At 42.0% G+C, this 20,501-nt stretch overlaps 1 pseudogene; it reads left to right on the forward strand.

The window, feature by feature from the left end:
* Positions 1-284: 284 nt before the first annotated feature.
* On the forward strand, positions 285-17,555 carry LOC127492425 (Golgi resident protein GCP60 pseudogene; annotated as a pseudogene).
* The last annotated feature ends 2,946 nt before the right edge of the window (positions 17,556-20,501 follow it).

A 20,501-nucleotide genomic window follows, 5' to 3' on the forward strand; every position in this document is an offset into this window, starting at 1 on the left:
TGATTTTGTATCTTGCTACTTTACCAAACTCTTCTATGAGTTCTAATAGTCTCTTGGTGGAGTCTTTTGGATCCCCTATATATATAGTCATCTGCAAGTACATATATATAAGATATATGCTTATATATATTGTATATATATTTTATATATGATATATATAATTATTTTATATATAATATAATATGTATTATATATTTATACATATAAATATATGATATTTATTTTTTATTAATATATATAAATATATATTTGAAAATATATAAATAGTCATCTGTAGATAGGAATAGTTTGAGTTCCTCTTTCCCAGTTTGAATCCCTTTGATTTCTTTTTCTTGATGGCTCTGGCTAAAACTTCCAGGACTGTATTGAATAACAGTGGTTAGATTGGGCATCCTTTTCTGGTGCTGGATCTCAGTGGGAATGTTTCCAACTTTTCCCCATTCAATAGGATGCTGGCTGTGGGTTTGTCATAAACTGCCTTGATTATGTTGAGGAGTGTTCCTTCCATATCCAGTTTGCTTACAGTTTTCATCATGAAAGGGTAATATTATATTTTGACAAATGCTTTATCTGCATCTATTGAGATAATCATATGGTTTTTGTTTTTCAGTTTGTTGATGTGATGTATCACATTGATTGATTTGCACATGTTGAACCATCCCTGCATACTGGGGATAAATTTCATTTGTTGTGGGTGGATTATCTTTCTGATAATTGGATTCGATTGGCCAGAATTTTGTTGAGAATTTTTATGTCTGTGTTCAACAGGGAAATTGGTCTGTAGTTCTCCTTCTCTGTTGCATCTTTTCTGGATTTAGGAATTAAGGTGATGCTGGCTGCATAGAAAGAATTTGGGAGGATTTCTTTTAACTGGTGAGTTGAGACCATTTACATTCAGGGTGACTATTATTAAGTACCAACTTTGTTTTGCCATGTTTCTGTTAATAGTCTTAATTTCATATTTTGTGTTTCCTTTTTGCTTTTATTGGGTCATCTTCTGTGTTCATCTTCTTTCATAGTGACATTCCTGTTTCTGTGGGTAGCACATCCTTGAGCACCTTTTGTAAGGCTAGATGAGTAGTTAAAAATTCTTTCAGCTTCTGTTTGTTGTGGAAGATCTTTATTTCTCCTGCAGTCATAAATGAGAGCTTTTCAGGGTGCAATATTCTGGGTCGACAATTTTTTTTCTCTTGAGACTTGGAATATATCTATCTAGTCATTCTCTCCTTGCCTATGGGGTCTCTTATGAAAAGTCTGGAGTGAGTCTAATTGGTTTCTTTCTGGTTGTGATTTGGCATTTCTCTTGTGCAGATTTTAAGATCTTCTCTTTATGTTTTACTGTGGGGAGTTTTACTACAATGTGTAATGGTGAAGACCTTTTCTGGTCATGTCCATTGGGAGTTCTGTGTACTTCCTGTACTTGGATGTCTCTTTCTTTCTCTAGATTGGGGACATTTTCTGTTATTATTTCATTAATAAGGCCTTCTAATCCTTTCTCTCTTTCATCGCATTCTGGGACTCCTAGGATCTGTACGTTGGGTCATTTGATAGTATTTTGTAGATCTCCAACCGTGTTTGTTAGTTTTCTAATTTCTTCTTTTTTTGGTCTGACTGTAATATTTCCAGAAATTTGTCTTCTAGTTCTGATATTCTTATTTCCATCTCACCTATTCTGTTATTAAGGTTTTCCATTTCATTTTTTATTTGATCTATTGAATTCTTCATTTCTAGTATTTCATTCTGACTTTTTTTTTTTTTAAACAGGCAGAGTGGACAGTGAAAGAGAGAGACAGAGAGAAAGGTCTTCCTTTTCTGTTGGTTCACCCTCCAATTGCCTCTGCGGCCAGCACACCATGCTGATCTGATGGCAGGAGCCAGGTGCTTATCCTGGTCTCCTATGAGGTACAGGGCCCAAGCACTTGGGCCATCCTCCACTGCACTGCTGGGCCATAGCAGAGAGCTGGCCTGGAAGAGGGGCAACCGGGACAGAATCTGGTGCCCTGACCGGAGCTAGAACCTGGTGTGCCGGCGCCGCTAGGCGGAGGATTAGCCTATTGAGCCGCAGCGCCGGCCTCTGACTTCTCTTTAATATCTCAATTTCTTGGGGGCACTTTTCAATTAGATCATGAATTTGCTTCTGATTACTTCTAAGTAATCTGACAATTAATTTTCTGAATTCCGTTCTGGCATATCCTCAATCTCTTCATCTTCACCTTCTATTATTGAAGACTTGTTGTGCTCCTTTGGAGGGGCTCATAGTATCTTCCTTATTCTTATTTATAGTTTTTCCTTTGTTTTTTGGCATTTGTGTAAATTTTTTGTCTGTGAGGATTCTCTTGTAAGATTTCTCGCTGTTACGAGCTGCTATGTTTTTGTGCATTGCAAGTGGGAGCACAGGGCGCTGTCTACTGGAGCCCTACTCAATCGTGGTGGAAGCAATATTAGCTCCGGTGCACTTAACCCTGCCTACTGGGACGTGGCTTACTTCTCAGTGGTTGAGGGAATGGGCTTGAGCTTTCATTGTTCAGGACTTCTCCTTGTTGTGTGGTTTGCATGGTGGAGAAGAAATTCTTCTGAAATGTGTGGACCTCCTTCCTGGGTGGGCTTGTGGTTGGGTAGCCCCCTCAATTGATGGGCCTGTGCTTGGGAGGCTAACTGTAAACAATCAAGATGGCTTCTCTCGGCCGGCTGCAGGTCAGGGGACAGTGAGGGGAAAGCGATGGAGATGGGCCAGGGAGTGCCTGACCTCTCTGTTTGCTTTTCTATACTTTCTCTTTTTTTCCTGCTTGAAACTTCAAAAGCAGTTCATCAAGTTCCCCCTTCTGCTGCTATTCACTGCTCCGTGGTCTCGCTGTTTCCTGACTAACTTGGTATGTTGTGGGCTGGTGCCAGCCACCCCAGTCCATGCCTCCTCTGAGCCTCCTCCACACCTCCGCTGCTTCGCATTAGTTGCTCTTTCAGTGCGGACCTGCCCAGTCTGTGGTGGCCTCCTGGGCTTCCCTTCATGAATTTCCCACAGCTCTGTCTCCAGCGTGTATCTTCTCCTTCTTAACTATCTATTTTGCCCCAAGTGACTCCAATTGGCCACAATGGCTGGAGCTGTGCCAATCCAAAGCCAGGAGCCAGGAGCTTCCTCCAGGTCTCCCACGCAGGTATAAGGGCTCAAGGACCTGGGCCATCTTCCACTGCTTTCCCAGGCCATAGCAGAGAGCTGGATCGGAAGTGGAACAGCTGGGACTCGAACTGGTGCCCACATGGGATGCTGGCACTGAAGATGGCAGCTTTACCCATTACTCCACAGTGCCAGCCCAAAAATTTCCTTTTTTTTTTAATATTGGAACATAAAATTTATGTGTAACATTTCAGCCAAATGTATCCCTCAGTGTTGAAGTCAAAACAGTTTTCAACATTTCCACTATAAACTTAGTGTTTTCCTTGAGCATCCACAATCTAAAAATCTCAAACCCAAAGTTCTCAAAAATTCAAAATGTTTTGAGCTGGGGACAGCATCTTTGTGGTACAGTGAGTTAAGCTTACTGTCTGTGACTCCAGCATCCCATGTGAGCACCAGTTCAAGTCCCAACCACTTTACTTCCAATCCAGCTGTCTGCTAATGTGCCTGGGAAAGCAGCAGAAGACAGTTCAAGTGGTTGGGCCCCTGCAGCCCATGTGTGAGACTCAGATGCGAGTTCCAGGCTCCTGGTTTCAGTCTGGCCCAGCAGAGTGAACCAGTTGATGGAAGATCTCTCTCTTTCTCTGTAACTCTATCTTTCAAATAAATAAAAATAAATCTTTTAAAAGAAGAAAAAAATGTTTTGAGCACCAACATAACACCGTAGGTAGAAAATACTATTAAACATCATGTGGAGGGTAGTACTCAAAATGCACTAAATGTGTTAATGTGTTAAAAATATTGTATAGTATTACCTTCAGGCTAAAGTATATATCAAACATAAATGAATTATTTATTTATTTATTTGCATGCGTTTCATAAATACAACATTAGGAACATAGTAATTCTTTACACCATATCCATCTTCCCACCCACTCTCCCACCCCTCTTCTTTCTCCTGTTCCTTGTCCTGTTTTTTACTAAGATCTATTTTCATTTGACTTTATATACAGAGGATTAACTCTATTCTGGGTAAAGAGTTTGATGCTTAGTATGAGAAAGAAAAATAAAAAGAAAGAAAAACAAAACAAAAACAGAAACAACAACAAAAAAACTATAACGAGGTTTTACCTCACCTCAGTTAGAATGGTTATCATCCAAAAATCAAAAAATAAAACATTCTGGTGAGGATGCAGAGAAAATGGTACCCTAACACACTGTTGGTGGACATGTAAACTAGTATAATCTTATGGAAGACAGTATGGAGATTCCTCACAAATCTGAAAACAGATCCACCATATGACCCATCCATCTCACTCCTGGAAATTTACCCAAATGAAGTGAAATCAGGGTATGAGAGAGAGCTGTTTATAGCAGCTCAGTTCAGAATAGCTAAGATACAGAATCAACCCAGATGTCCATCAACTGATGACGGGATAAAGAAAATGTGGCATATGTATACAAAATGGAATACTATTCAAACATAAGGAAGAATTTCTTTTGCAACAAAAATGGATACAAAGCAGAGACCATTATGCTTAGTGAAATAAACCGGTCCCCAAAAGATAAAAAAAATGAATTTCTTATTTTAGAAATGGGTGCCATCCCCAAGATATGTCATTATATAAATTATGTACAAATATTATACATTATATGTCATTATGCATTATATGCAAATATCCTAAAATCTGAAATCCCAAAACACTTCTGTTCCCAAGCATTTTTCTTTTTCCCCCCAGAAACATTTTATTTAAAATATACAAATTTCATGCATTTCAAAAATACAAATTTAGGAACATAGTGTCTTCCCACTGCACTCCCACCCTTCTCCCTCCTCATTCCCATTCTTATTTTTTACTAAGATCTGTTTTCAATTAACTTTATACACAAGCATTTCAGATAAGGGATACTCAACCTATAATACGATATAGGGCCCTCATTTTATATTGGGGTCAATTGTGCAGTTCAAGTCAGATGATATTAACTTACTTTCACTATCTAAACAAATCCTACCCAAGGCAGTGATGTAATCAGGAAGTGCTTTTTTGATGTAACCAAAGGAAACATCAACTTGATCATTAAGGTTTATTTGGTGAATGCATTTTTTCAGTTGGGACAAAAAAATCAATCATGCACCATTTCAAAATATTAATCTCATATTCCCACCTCTCACATTGTCATCTTCTATCTTTTGATCCCCTGTTCCCCATATCCACTGTAACAGTTCTCTAACCTCTTCCAGTCTTTGAGTCCCTTGATCTTACTACTTTTCATTATCCATTATGCCTCTTGTGTCCATGCATCCTCACATACAAAGCATAGATTGCATGGGGCTGTATTTACACCATGCCATTGCCAGCATTCTAACCCCCTTATGTCTTGCTTCCTCAGTCATGCTCATCTGGCAAAAACCTCAGTCCTTGTTATTGCCACTTACTTGGCATCTGTATGGTGAAAAAACATTACACAGCCAAATTGACTCATCCCATGTGAGATTTAGGTGGGCACTTGATGCTGTCAAACAAACCTTTCATAGTTCCCTATAGATTCATTTTCCCAACCTCATCGCTATTGCCCTCACCCTTTTTTCTCTATGATCAATCTCCAGCATTTTCCCTCCACCAATTCCCAGTTGATCATCTCACTTCCTGTTCAAAGATATACATAGATTCCTTCCAAGGAGAATGAATTTACTCCTCCACCAATTCTTCTTGTGCAGCTCCCTTTGCCAGATACTTCCCTTAGTGTTGGATCTAAGGTCAGTTTTTCCAATGACGCCTTGGCTCCATCATCCTCCAACCTTTTCAAGGGTCTTGCTTCTGCAAGGATCCCCATACTTATCCTGATTCTCTTGTGGTTGATACCACAAGATAATTTTTAGTCTCTTAAGTGGATCTTATCCACTGGTACAAAAAATACTGTAATATCTTCCTTTTTTTTTTTTTTTTTTTTTTTTTGACAGGCAGAGTGGATAGTGAGAGAGAGAGACAGAGAGAAAGGTCTTCTTTTTTGCTGTTGGTTCACCCTCCAATGGCCACCACGGCTGGCGCGCTGCAACCGGCGCACTGCGCTGATCCTCCGAAGGCAGGAGCCAGGTACTTCTCCTGGTCTCCCATGGGGTGCAGGGCCCAAGCACTTGGGCCATCCTCCACTGCCTTCCCGGGCCACAGCAGAGAGCTGGCCTGGAAGAGGGGCAACCAGGAAAGAATGCGGTGCCCCGACCAGGACTAGAACCTGGTGTGCCGGTGCCGCTAGGTGGAGGATTAGCCTAGTGAGCCACAGCGCCGGCCATTATCTTCCATCTTAAAAGACACACACTTTGCCTTCCACCCTCTCCTAACTCCAGCACCTTTAGAGCAAAGTTTGCACTTACTTATTTTAAAAAAATCTATTTGTCAGAAAGAGAGCTTCTATCTGCTGGTTCACTACCCAAATGGCTGAAAGAGCTGGGGTTATGTTGAGGCCAAAGCTGAGAGCCTGGGACTCAATCCAGGTCTCCCACATAGATGTCAGGGACACAATTGCTTAAGCCACCACCTGCTGCCTCCTAGGGTCTGCATTAACTGGAAGCTGAAATCAGTCTGGAGCTGGGTATCAAACCCAGGTACTGAATATGAGACATAGCCATCTTAACTGAAATCTTAACTGCTAGGCCAAATGCCTGTCCCAAAGCAAAATGTTTAAAGAGTTGTTTTCTGCCGATTTTTTTTTTCCAACTTGCTCCTGATCCTGCATTCACCACTCCACCAGCACAGCTCTTCCCAAGGGTAACCAAATTCCCTGTATCCTCAGCTTCTTTGATGCTTTTGCTTTCTTGCTTTGATGCCTGAAGACACACGTTCCCCTGACATGGAAGTGCTTTTCATTTCCTCTCTTTCCTCTGGGGCTAGGGATGCAGTGAGTGAATTCCTTGAACCTGACACATCTTTTCCCTTCTCTTATTCTGTTGCACTCAGCCAACGTTCAGTCATAATCAATTCTAGCTCCCTTCTGACTCTGAGCCTTGGCGTGGCAGGAGAAAAACACAACTATGTTAGCATCAACAGGGCCTTTAATGCTGCCTGGAAACTTTATACCTCTCGGCCATTCATTCTCCCACCCTCCTGGAAACTGTCTCTTCTCCCACTTCAAATACCTCCCTGCGTACTCATTCTTGGCTGATGACCTTGATTGCTATTCACTGGGAAAAAAAAAAAAAAAAAAAAAAAGGGCAAAAAATCCAGAAGCCATCCAGAGCGCTTCACAGGCTTCACTGCTGTGCAGTACAGAGGAATCGTCCACGCTGGCCCGTGAGGCTGTACTCTACTTCTGCACTGGGTCTTCGCTCTGTAAGACATCATCGCAGCAGTTTCTTCCCCCTCTCACATCACCAGTTTCCTTCCCTCCACTAGATGTTTCCCTGCAGCACATACACATGGGCTGTTCTATCTCCCACCTTAAAAGTCTCAAACCCACTTTCTTGCTGGAGACTGCCTTATTTCTCTGCCTTCATCTTCAGTGTTTGCCAGAAGAGCTGCTGTGTTTTCTCTGATTCCTCTTTTCCCATATTCTGGAATTACCTCCCAACAGGTTTTCATCCACACCATGCACACTACTCGACCGGAACTGGATCATAGCCGCTAGAGAAGACCACATGCTGACTACAGGGATGAGTCCTCGGTGGCCACCTCGGTCTCAGCACATCCTCTGGGGCACTGCACTTTGACTTTCCACACCCTGACCACTCGTGCCCAGTCCTTTGCTGTCCCTCGCCAGCTCTGTAAAGTCTGCGGTATCCCCAGGCATCAGCCCTCAATTTCTTCTCTCTGCTCACGTTCTGGGTGCTCTCTAATTTCATGGATTAAACACCAGTTGCACTCTGGCATCTCATAGACTAACACCTGCAGCTGAAATATGTTTCCTGGTCTCCAAACACTCATGTCTGGCTTTTTGCTAGCTCTGCAGGAAGGCCTAGTAAACATATTAAGCTTAATATGTCCAACGTGGAATTTCCAGTTTCCTAAAATCTTTCTCAACTCAGTTGATGGGAATTCCATCTTTCCAGTCACACAGACTGATAATCTTGGCGTCATGCTTGATGGTGGCTGGCAACATCACAACCAACCAACTACTCAGCAAATCCTACGAGTCCCAATAGCCTGCATCTTGTTAAGGTGAAGTCAGCCAGTATCACTCCTCTGCTCAAAACCTGGCTTCCTGTCTCAGCATAAGAGCTCCACATCGTCTGCCCCACCACTCCCCTAGTGCTGCGCTGGGTTACCCGCTTCACTCCCTCTGCTGTAACCCCCCTCGAGAGTCTCTAGTTTGTCCAGGCAGTTTGCATGTCGTCTTCCCTCTTTAAATGCTGTCCTCCAGCTCCCTGCTAATGTGCCTGGGAAAGCAACGGGGAGGGAGGCCTAAGTCCTTGGGCCCCTGTACCCATGTGGGAGACTCAGAGGAAGCTCCTGGCTTCCGTCTGGCCCAGCTCTGGCCCTGTGGCCATTTGCCGGGTGAATAAGCAGATGGATGATCTCCTCAATCTCTCTCTCTCTCTCTCTCTGTAACTCTGTTTTTCAAACAAAATAAAAAAATCTTTTTTTAAAAAAAAGAAAAACATATCTCTTAACACAGTATTTATCATATAGTAGGTATGCACTAGAAACATGAACTTCCTTTCTTAAGAACCTCTCAATTAGCTACCCCCAAGCTAAATGTCTTTCAGTTAAATCATTTAGGTTATCCTGCTGCTACTACTACTGTTGCACATCTCTAACTGTGGGATTCTCCATCCCTGGGAATGCAGGAAGGAATACGAAAGCTGGTTTAGAGGTGGGGAAACAGCTAGCGAAGTCTGTGTGCCCTAGCTAATATTCTACTAAGAATATGACCTCTCCTGTGTGATTGCTAGAAGCTGAGGTCCAAAGGTGAACCCAGAGACAGCCTGGGAGGGTTAATTCTCAGGGCCTAGTACTTGGGGGTTCGTGAATGTGAAAGGGGCAACGGGCATTCTTCGAGTGCCCTTGTGACTATTGTTCTCTTAATTATTCCCACTTTTTTAAGTAAGAGGGAAAGGCAGGTTATGAATGAAGGATTAAACTGGTAAGAGATCTAGATCCAGCAGAGCTCACTTTTTATTTCATTAAGTGTAGGACATGCCATTCACTCTCAGGTTGGATAAGGGATTAACATAATTTTATTTTGAGATTTATTTGTTTATTTGAAAGTGAGAGTTACACAGACAGAAGGCAGGGCAGAGAGAGAGAGAAGAGAGAGGTCTTCCATCTCCTGGTTCACTCCCCAGATGGCTGCAACAGCTGGAGCTGTGCCAATCCAAAGCCAGGAGCCAGGAGCTTCTTCCTGGTCTCTCATGCAGGTGCAGGGGTTCAAGGACTTGGGCCATCGTCTACTGCTTTCCCAGGCCATAGCAGAGAGCTGGATCCAAAGTGGAGCAGCTGAGACTCGAACCAGTGCACATATGGGATGCCAGCACCGCAGGTGGTAGCTTTACCTACTACACCGTAGCGCCCTGATTAACATAATATTTTCAAGAGATCGCCATTTGTTTCTGAAAAGTCCTTGGGTACAAGCTGTCCTCTGAGACGCTTCAAAAATAATAGTTCCCCCCAATACCCAGAAATGTCCCAAATAGGCAGAAAGGTAAAATCAGAATCTTAAGGAGTGTTTGACTTTGTATTTCAATGTATTCACATTTGTCTCTTTTAAAGAAGAAAATTTTGTCTCATCAGCAGTTTTGGTTCAGGTGGTCAGAAAGGGGATTAATAATATCGATGCCACTTTTCAAGAGGCAGTTAGAATCCTTCCACTAAGGTTCTTTAAGACAGGACTACAAGAGACAGATTTGGGTTTCCATTTCACTGATCTGCAATCTGGAAGCACTGAATCATCAAGTTTTGGATGATGATCACCAAAACAGTATTCTTTTATGGTTGCAATATATAGATATAAGTATGCTCTTAATAGCATATTTGGCTTCTGACTATAAGTATTAGGGACTTAGGACTAACAGAATTTCCTCGTAAATTATTGATTTGAAGGGCAGAGAGACAGATTGGGGGACAGAAATAGACAAAAAGGTCCCATCAGCTGGTTTTTTCTCCAGTGCCCATATGGCTGGAGCTGAGCCAAGGCCAGAGACAGGAACTAGAGTACAATCTAGGTCTCCTCTGTGGGTGGGGGAACCCAATTACTTCAGCCATCATCACTGCCACCGGGGTCTGCATTAGCAGGAAGGTGGAATCAGGAGCCAGAGCTGAGAACTGTACCCAGGTACTCTGATGTGGTGTGTAAATGCCTTAGCTGCTAGGCTAACTACCGGCTCTCAGAATTTGTAGTGTGCTCACAAAGAAGCTTCTTGACCTTATAGCCCTAACATTTCCCAACATGCCTTAGGGGACCAATTGTTGAAGATGCTTTGGGTTTTCATTTATTATTCAACTGTATGATTAATTTTTATCCTTTTAGTAAGTACCTTTTTGTTTATGTACTTATTAAGTATTATTGTGATAAGGGTAACATCTTTGCCAATGAAATCAAAGAATTGTTTCATGTGAAGTAGAGCTGCACCTTAGGTTTGAAAGTTGAGGAAAGTGGAAATCTCCAAAGTCAAAATTCTGTAAAAAAAAAAAATCCTTTAAGTCACACATAAAGTATGGTACTGTACATATGAGTTGCGGATTTAATTCAGATTCAGTCAGTGAGCCATGTTTTCTATGGTCCTCAAGGGGTCATACTTTGTTTTCTTTCTTGAGGGTATTCATCAAGACATCACCAGCCATCATGAGCTGCTTGAACAATGTCTCCTAAATCATTCACAGATCTTTCCATTGGTTTCACAAATGTTCATTGCTGGATTCGGATTTAATTGCATCCATTGCTCTTCAATATAAGTAAAGAAAAGGGGATATAGCCCTAGGTGTGTAGTCCCTTCTGGCAGACTTTAAGATTTCCTGTAATGGAAACTCGCTAGATAGTAAGATCTGTTCTCTCTTAGTGGGTGGTTTCATGTTTCTGTTAGGAAACACTGCTTTCCCATATTCAAAATACGAAAAGAATGTATATGTATATGCGATCTTATGCTCATTTAGGCTTGCATCACTTTGTAAAAATTGAGAGAAAAGCAAAATAACCCTAGACAAAGGAAATACAATGTATTAGAATGAGAAATACATACCTACCCCTGAAATGATAGTGTAAATCTTACAAGTCAATATCGCCTTTCCCAAGAATCAGATTAGTCATAGATGTTGATAAATGTTGAATGAACGGCCCTTGGCTTTTCAGCATTACTAAAGTAGATGGAAATGAGGAGTAAAATAAAGTCTCTACTTCGCCTCCTTCTCCCAGTTCCATTGTGAGAGAATGGAGCCTGAGCAGAAGGAATGTCGTATTCACATTTATATTATGAGACATAATTGGTCTTTGTGGTTAATGGAATAGTCTTCAGAAATTCTTATCCTTGTTTCAGATAGAATTGGGAGGAGGGTTATAACTGAACAAATCAGTAATATATTGTATCTCAAAAAAGGCATTTAGAGGAATGGGATTATAAAGTCTTGCTGAGCCAATAAAGCTTATCTGGTATTTCTTTACTGAATGTCTTTAACTTTTAATGAGTTTCCCCATTAGCCAACTGTGAATCACTTTACATTAACTGTATTTAATAACGATTGCATACAATCTTAGAGTTTAGCAAGCACTTTCACTCTTTAGTCATCTTCTCAACAATCCTGTGATTTTAGTGCCACCCCCATTTGCAAAAGCATATAAGCTTCCGGTGAGCAAGGGCCATGTCCTAATCTATTTCTGCACTGCCTTGCTCACTCATGGCTCAGAAAGGCTAACTTGCTTGGAACCTGTGAGCAGTAGAGCTGGACATTTGGCCTAGGCCTTTGGCTCTAAATTCTGTGGCATTTGCCCAGCCTGGATAAACAAATCTCTCTCAGCAAATGTACAGCTGATTTGTGCATTTTTCAGTCGTTCAAGATAATATTCACAAGGGTACTTCCAGGTCAATTTATCTGGTTTTATTCATTAAACAAATTTAAGGCAGAATCTCTGATATTTTAATAAAATTGCATACAAATTTTAATAATAGTCATAGAGGTGATTAACATCACCATGTTAGACTATTGTCAAAGAAGCAGCTCTTCCCTTTCTTCAACAATTTTTAAAAAAGAACTTAAGCTGAGAAGGCTGCACATTTCTGCTGTTGCCATTTTGCCCTAGTAGCTCTTCATGGGTGTGAGGATCCTGATAAGCTCTGTCTCAGAAATGTATTGACTGTTTTCAACTCAAAAAGGCTTGCACCTAAATGGCATTTCCAAAGGCATTTAAAAGCCTTTTATAGGATATCAGATATAACCCTGCCCTTTAAATCTCCTTTGCTTTTTAGCCATTATTGCGTTAAGTTAATTTAAGGCATCTCTAACTGGTGATTTTATCACACAATAGAATGAATTAGCTCATTCTGATGAACCAATGTCATATCAGCAATGCATGTGTGTCTTTTATAAAAATACTCAAGAAGATTTCTTTCCTCTGTTTCCCTGAATTTCAGAACTTAATGTGATTTTTACTTTCCTTTTTTTTTCTAATCCAGAAAGCAAAGTTGAACTCTTTCTTCACGTTGTTGGTGTCTCTTCCAAGTCAAGAATGACTTTGCTCAAAAAAACAAAAACAAAAACAAAGAATAGATCACCTTGCTGTGTTGTGAGAGCTGGTATTTTGAAGTATATCATTCTTGCCCAGGGTAACTTCATAGGAATTCCCATTCAGCATTTATGATGATTCTGACTCATCAACCTTACAAATAAGTGTGATTTTAAGTAGAAGTCTTTATTACTTCTAGCTGTTAATCTTCAATCCTTCAATGCTATTCACATATTCTTCAGAAGTTTTTCCCGTTTATGCATTATCACTCACAATCTTTCTCAATGTGTTCACACCCTGGGACCGAGGTTTTCCTGATAGTTTTTCTGTTCTTTCATTTCTTCTGCTTACTCATTCTTAATTTAGGAAGTTTTATTCATTATCTTATTACCTTGTTTTGTCTCTTTTAAAAATTTCTCTTTTTGTTCTTTAATCAGACATTATCTGTTTTATTTAATTTTCTGGCTTGATGTGTACTTTCTCTTTTGACATTCATGTTTTCTTAGAATGTTTTATCATTTTTTTTTTTTTTTGATAGGCAGAGTTAGTGAGAGAGAGAGAGAGAAAGGTCTTCCTTTACCGTTGGTTCACCCCCCAAGTGGCTGCTATGGCCAGCATGTTGCGGCCAGTACACTGCACCGATCCGAAGCCAGGAGCCAGGTGCTTCCTCCTGGTCTCCCGTGCAGGTGCAGGGCCCAAGCACTTGGGCCATCCTCCACTGCACTCCGGGGCCACAGCAGAGAGCTGGACTGGAAGAGGAGCAGCCAGGACAGAATCTGGCACCTCAACCAGGACTATAACCTGGTGTGCCTGCGCCGCAGGCTGAGGATTAGCCTAGTGAGCCGTGGCACCGGCCAAGATGTTACCATTTTAAAAATATTTTTACACTGACAATGAGCAGAATCATTTAACTTTCATTTTGTGGTTGGCATTTCCAAAGGATCCTCTCTCTCCTAATTTCAGCTATTTTTTTTTATAATCAATACTTCTTCAGTACTCAGGTATTGGTTTGCATATCATGAGAACACCTTATTGGTTTCAACTCAGTTTCATCCATTCATTGGACTTCTTCTGACCCAGCCCATACCCCCTGAGGCTGTGGAATGACTGTTAGTCACTGTGTCCTGTCCACTCCCTGGCCACAGGCATAAGCATGTGACTCTGGGCCAGCCAATCATGGCACATCATTCCCCCACCCACCAAGACTGTTCCAAGTACTGGGCTCCTCACTCCAGGAGAGCTGCCAGGGCCATCTTCCCTGAGAGAGCCTACCAGTGGTTGAAGAGAATGAAACCAACACAGAGAGGCTTCCTGAAGTAAAGCCAGGCTACAGAAATAAAGAGTTCTAGCTACATCATTTCAGCACTTGGATGCAGCAGCCTTTGCGTAAACATTTAGTCTTTTGAGTCAGAGGGGATAAACAAATTTGCTCTTTTTTAAAATCTTATTTTGAGGTGATTTCTTTTATAAGAGAGTTGTAACAAACACAATACCTAATGGTCAAATGCTATGCAATTGCGTGCACTGGAAGATTAACTCACATTAATATTAATGAGACTACAGTCTTTTATGCACATTACTTCAACACAGAATTGGTAAATAGGGAAGTGAGGTTGGTACACTGGCATATTGTGGAAGTTGTATAGGTACATTCGTAATGTTTCTCAGTACAGTGTTTTAAAGCGAAAAGCACAAAATTTCTTGTAATTAATGAGAAAATTGTAGAAACACGAAAAGGCTGAAAATCTGCTGAAGCTCATTGTTTATTGCAAGAAAAAAAGACTGATTTTATAGCTTCATTTTCACTCTGTTAAGATGTCTAGGATGTGTGTGAGTAAAGACATTAAGAAGACATTTCCACTCCTATCAAACAATGGGTAATTAAGAAAGCCATGGCCTGGATCGTATTTAAAAAAATTAAACATTTGTTTAGTTATTTGAAAGAGAAAGAAAGGGAGAAATCTTCCATCTACTGGTTCACTCTCCAAATGACCACAAGGATCCAGACAGGACCAAAACAAAGCTAGGAGCCCTGAACTGCATCTGGGCCTCCCACATGGGTGACAGGGACCCAAGCACTTGGGCCATCTTAGGCAGCTTTCTCAGGTGCATTAGCAGGAAGCTGGATCAGAAGCAGAGCAGCTGGATCTCAAACCGGCACTCAAGGGATACCAGTGTCACAGGCAGCGGCTTAACCTGCTGTGCCACAACGCCAGCCTCTGGATCATATTTTCAAATATGATGACAATAGACTCTTGCAGAAGCAAATATCCTCTAATACCTACCTAAAGTAGGAAGCACAACCTCGAAAATTATAAAGAAGCAAATGATTAAGAATAATGATGCAGCAGCCAGAGATGGCAGCGGTGCTGAACGCCCAGCGACTTGAGGCGTCTATCGATGGCCTCACACTAAGCCCAGACTTGGAGGAGGGCCTCGTGCGGAGGGGCTCTGCTGCTGCCGCCTCCCTCACCTCCTGAGTCCAGCCCGGTCCCAGGCACCACAAGAGAGCAGCAGGACCCAGGGGAGGCGGTGGCTCTGGGCACAGTGGCTGGAGCAGCGCTGGGGCTTCATCCTGGAAGCGCTGTGTGGCTTGGCACTGTGCTTCTTCAAAGAAAAAGATGGCAAAGCTTTTCATCCAACTTATGAAGAGAAACAAGCTCGTAGCACTGCATAAGCAGGTTCTTATGGGTCCATATAATCCAGACACTTGTCCCAAGGTTGGATTCTTTGATGTGTTATGGAATGACCGGAGGAGAGAATGGGCAGCCCTAGGAAACATATCTAAAGAAGATGCCATGGTAGAGTTTGTCAAGCTCCCAAATAGATGTTGCCATCTCATTTCAACACATTCCACAAAATTGGACACAGGAATTCACCACCTGAATCCCATTTCATGGAAGGTCTTGTCCCATCTCCTAGGAATGCTGCCATCAGACAGCCTTTAACTTTCATCCCCATTCAGAGAAATTCTTGGCTGCAAAGTTGCCTGCTCAAGGCAATGACCTTTGCTGGGCAGCTCAGGTCCAGTAACTGACACATCAGTGAGAGAAAGGTAAAAACACTTTAAGCAGATGCTGGATGTGTCTGACAGGCCATGTAGTTCGAGTTTTCCATGGGTGGGTTAGCTAAGGCCATCTGGCTTTCATTACAGCTTGACTTCTCCCTCTGTTCAATCTGAAAATCTGTTCTCTCATTCCACAGATAGGATTACCAACTGTCCCTCTTTTCCTAGGCCTGAGGGAATCCCCAGAATACTGGAATTGCTGTGTTAAAATTAAGACTGTGTCTGGAAAACTGGGACAAGTTGGTTACCTTATCCACACATGTCAATTCCAAGGACACCACCTAATAAATACCCTACAAAATAAACCCAGTCTGCTTCCTGGGGAATTCAGCACAGCGTGTGAGAGCAGCAAGACTGGTCTAAGTTAAGCAATAAAGAGTTGTGGAATCTCCTACCAAGTTGGTATTGTGGACCCCGTCTAGTAATAGGTTGGATAAATAGCCCCAAGTGCAAATTGATGGTCCAATTGTCCAAAGTTTCATGGTGGGGGGTATTTGCCAGAGGGGTTAAGACACTGACGGCTTGGGGTCACTGCATCCCATATCGGAGTACCTGGTTTTAGCTATGGTTACTGTCCTTCTGACTCAGCTTCCTGCTAATGCACAACCCTGGGAGGCAGCAGATGGTGGCCCAAGTATTTGGGTCCCTGTCGTCCTTGTGGGAGACTTGGACTGAGTTCCATTCTCCTGACTTCAGCCTGGCCCAGATCTAGCTGTAGCAGGCATTTGGGAAGTGAACCAGCTGATGGAAGATCTCTTTCCATTTGTTACCCTTCAAAAACAAAACAAAACAAAACAAAACAAAAAACCCAGAACAAAAACGAGCAAACAAAAAAACCAAAGCCAAAACAAACAAAGAAAACCTTTACACTGTTGGTGAGGTGGAATAGTGCACCACGGAAGGGAACACACTAGTAGCCCACACAATAAATCAGGCCTTGGAAAATTAGCAAGGAACTTGTTACTCTAATGACAGTGGGATTGGATGCTACTGTGATTGTTGCTCTGTTAAAGATAACAAAAGGCTGAGAGTGATTAGTAGGCAATTAAAAGCCAGGAGTGAAAGCCAGAAGGCTTCCTTATGAGCCAAGAGACTCTTATCTCCTTCAGTTGGAGAGCAGGAAAAGCTGAAGAACAGGCTTAGGTTTCAATCATCAAAATACCTGAGCATCAAAGAATGCTGAACTTCCTCTAACGCAAGTCTGTTATGACAAGATCAAAGTCCTTGCTGGGAAAGAATAAGACCCTGACACATTCGATGGAGAAATCAGCATCAGTGGTCCTGACAATCTTTAATTCCCAGGCTCTCTGAATTTTCTGAGTCTACAGAAGTGAATTCCCCTCCCTATTAATTGTCAGCACTTCTCTTTCACCTCTGCCATCAAGAAAACACAAAATAGGATTAGGTCAAAATAACCCAGCCTGTGCTGTGCTAGGCTCATAGGAGAGGAAAGGAACCCCACTACCACCACCAAAAAGCTGCAATACCTAGTATGTGCCAGGGTTAATTACCAGGGGAAACTCCATGGGAATTAATTCCTAGGGGGCTTGATCAATAAAGCTGGAACATAAGGCTAGTTATGGGAGAGTTTATTTATTCTGGTAAGGTATAGGATTTAACACTCTGGTTAGGATCCAGCAGATGGAGGCCAGCGCCGGGGCTCACTAGGCTAATCCTCCGTCTTGTGGCGCCGGCACACCAGGTTCTAGTCCTGGTTGGGGTGCCGGATTCTTTCCCGGTTGCCCCTCTTCCAGGCCAGCTCTCTGCTGTGGCCAGGGAGTGCAATGGAGGATGGCCCAAGTGCTTGGGCCCTACTCCCCATGGGAGACCAGGAGAAGCAGCTGGCTCCTGGTTTCGGATCAGTGTGGTGCGCCGGCCGCGGCGGCCATTGGAGGGTGAACCAATGGCAAAGGAAGACCTTTCTCTCTGTCTCTCTCTCTCGCTGTCCACTCTGCCTGTCAAAAAATAAAAATAAAAAATAAAAAAAAGGATCCAGCAGATGGAACCAACTTGCTACATGGGTGGTAGCTCCTAGAAACATGAAAAAAGCAATGGGCCATCAGGGTGGCATGTACCAATGCCATCTCACTATTCCAAGTGATCAATTTCAGTTCACAATTGATCATAATGAAAGGACTAAGAGTCAAAGGGAGCACATAAACAAGTCTAGTACCTGCTAACACTAACCGATGGAATAAATAAAGGGGAGAGTGATCCAACATGGGAAGTGAGATACTCAGCAGACTCATAGAATGGCAGATGTCCTAAATAGCACTCTGGCCTCAGAATCAGCCCTAAAGGCACTCGGATCTGGCTGAAAAGCCCATGAGAGTATTTCAGGCATGGAAAGCCAAGACACTCTGGCAAAAGATCTCTGCGAGTGAGATCCCAGTGGAAAGAACAGGTCTTCAAAGAAGGAGGTACCTTTCTCTGAAGGGAGGAGAGAACCTCCACTTTGACTATGACCTTGTCTAAACAAGATAAGAATCGGAGAACTCAGAGGGCTTCCATAGCCTTGGAAACTCATGACTGGAGCATAGGGAGACTACTGATGCCATAGACAGGAGTGTCAATTGGTAAAGTCAACAACAGGAGTCACTGTGCACTTACTCCTCATGTAGGATCTCTGTCCTTAATGTGCTGTGTATTGAGATTTAATGCTATAACGAGTACTCAAACAATATATTTCACTTTGTGTTTCTATGGGGGTGCAAACTGTTGAAATCTTTACTTAATGTATACTAAACTGATCCTCTGTAAACAAAAAAAAAAAAAAAAAAGAAATTATCAACTCCCAACTTGACTCTCACTGGGATTAAACATGACAATAGGTCTGATCTGATTTCATCATCATTTAAAAAAAATCATCTATTATTTTTCACTTTATGTTTCTGTGTGGGAGCAAACTGTTGAAATCCTTACTTAATGTATACTAAGCTGATCTTCCGTATATTAAGATAATCGAAAATGAATCTTCATGTGAATGGAAGGGGAGAGGGAGTGGGAAAGGGGAGGGTAGTGGGTGGGAGGGACGGTATGTGGGGGAAGCCATTGTAATCCATAAATCGTACTTTGGAAATTTATATTCATTAAATAAAAGTTAAAAAAAAAAGCAATGGGCCATGCCTACTGAAGTTGAGCTATAAGAATATCCATAGTAAATGGTGGAGGAAAGGATTAAAAAATTTAGGGAGGTAGACAGACTGGTGTGTATATACAGTGTAAGGAGGAATAGCACATCTGATGTTTGCATTTCATGGGAAGACTTGGATATACTATTTATCAAGGCTATAGGAAAACACTGGTAAGCAGGGCCTTGGCTTTGCTAAGAACCGTGGCAGAGGGTAAGGGGGTTAGGAAAGACTATTATGGAACTCAGCTCACAGCAATTATGATAAAATCCTGTAACTATAGAGATCAGGTAGCAGTTCTTTGTCATCAAAAGCCAGGAGATGCAATTATCTCCTAATTAGTAGAAAAGTCAAAATGGCAGCCAATGAGCCCTCATCTGCAGATTTACATAGATGGTTAACATCACAGCATCCCTAGTAGTGAAATAGATGGGCAACCAACAAAGACACCCAAAGATAAACCCACAAAGATTCAGAGGATTGCCACTTAATGTATACCATCAGAAGAGACCAAGGATGGATAAGAGGAGGCTTAGGCTAGTTACCCAGATAAAAGGCCACTATATTTTCATCAGTTTCTTGACCTCAACTGTTATCTATACTAAAACCCATTGAAGAAGAAGACAGTCTCCAGATATCAAGGGATATTGACTCTTCCAGTCCTCATCCAAAGGGACCTATGACCATTCACTTGGGTAACTCTACACTGGGAGGAGAAATACTCAAACATTGGCAACTGTTGGACCAAGGACCTGAGATGACATCAACAGTTGAAGACCAAAAGTGTCATTATAGTCCTCCTTTTTAGGAATTGTATGGGACTGGATTACAATGGAAATTGTTGAGCAATCTATGGATCCCATTGGGCCCACCTATTAGTTATTTCCAAATTCATAGCTGGAATAGATATACTCAGTAGATGATGTAACCCCCATATTGAACCTTAGCCCATAGGGCAAAAGCTATCTATCACAACAGAGAAGTCCAAGTAGAAGTCTTTGAAACTGCTACATACTCCTTCCACACCCAGAGCAGATCATAAATAGAAAACAAATTCATATCCTTGGAGGGATGACAGAGATATGCCACCCTTAATGATCTAAAGTTGGGGTAGAGATCCCCCACTTTATCGCCACTTAATCGACTTGTCTGGGCCTCTGCAGAGATGGATGTCTCTGCTGCAGCATGAGAGTATTCTGCCACAAGCCCAGCTACAACTACATGCCAGAGTGGGTTAACATGGCCTCAGATTTATGACATTACCCATTGATTTCTATTGGAGAAGATCAGAAACAGTTGGCCTTTGTATGAAATAGGCAACAGTTATAGTTTTCTGCAGGGCTGTGCTAGCTCTCACTCTTTTAAGACAGGCGGAGAAGATCTAGACTCTGCATATCTCACAGAACATCATATTGATCTGCTACATGGATGCATTATGCTGAACAGACAGAATGTTCAAGAAGTGCTGCCATCTACTATGGTAAATGAGAGAGAAATCCCATGAAGATTCAGGGGCTTGATACATAAGGTAAAATTTTAAAGT

Source organism: Oryctolagus cuniculus, chromosome 1, assembly GCF_964237555.1.
Source record: "Oryctolagus cuniculus chromosome 1, mOryCun1.1, whole genome shotgun sequence".
Lineage (NCBI taxonomy): Eukaryota > Metazoa > Chordata > Mammalia > Lagomorpha > Leporidae > Oryctolagus > Oryctolagus cuniculus.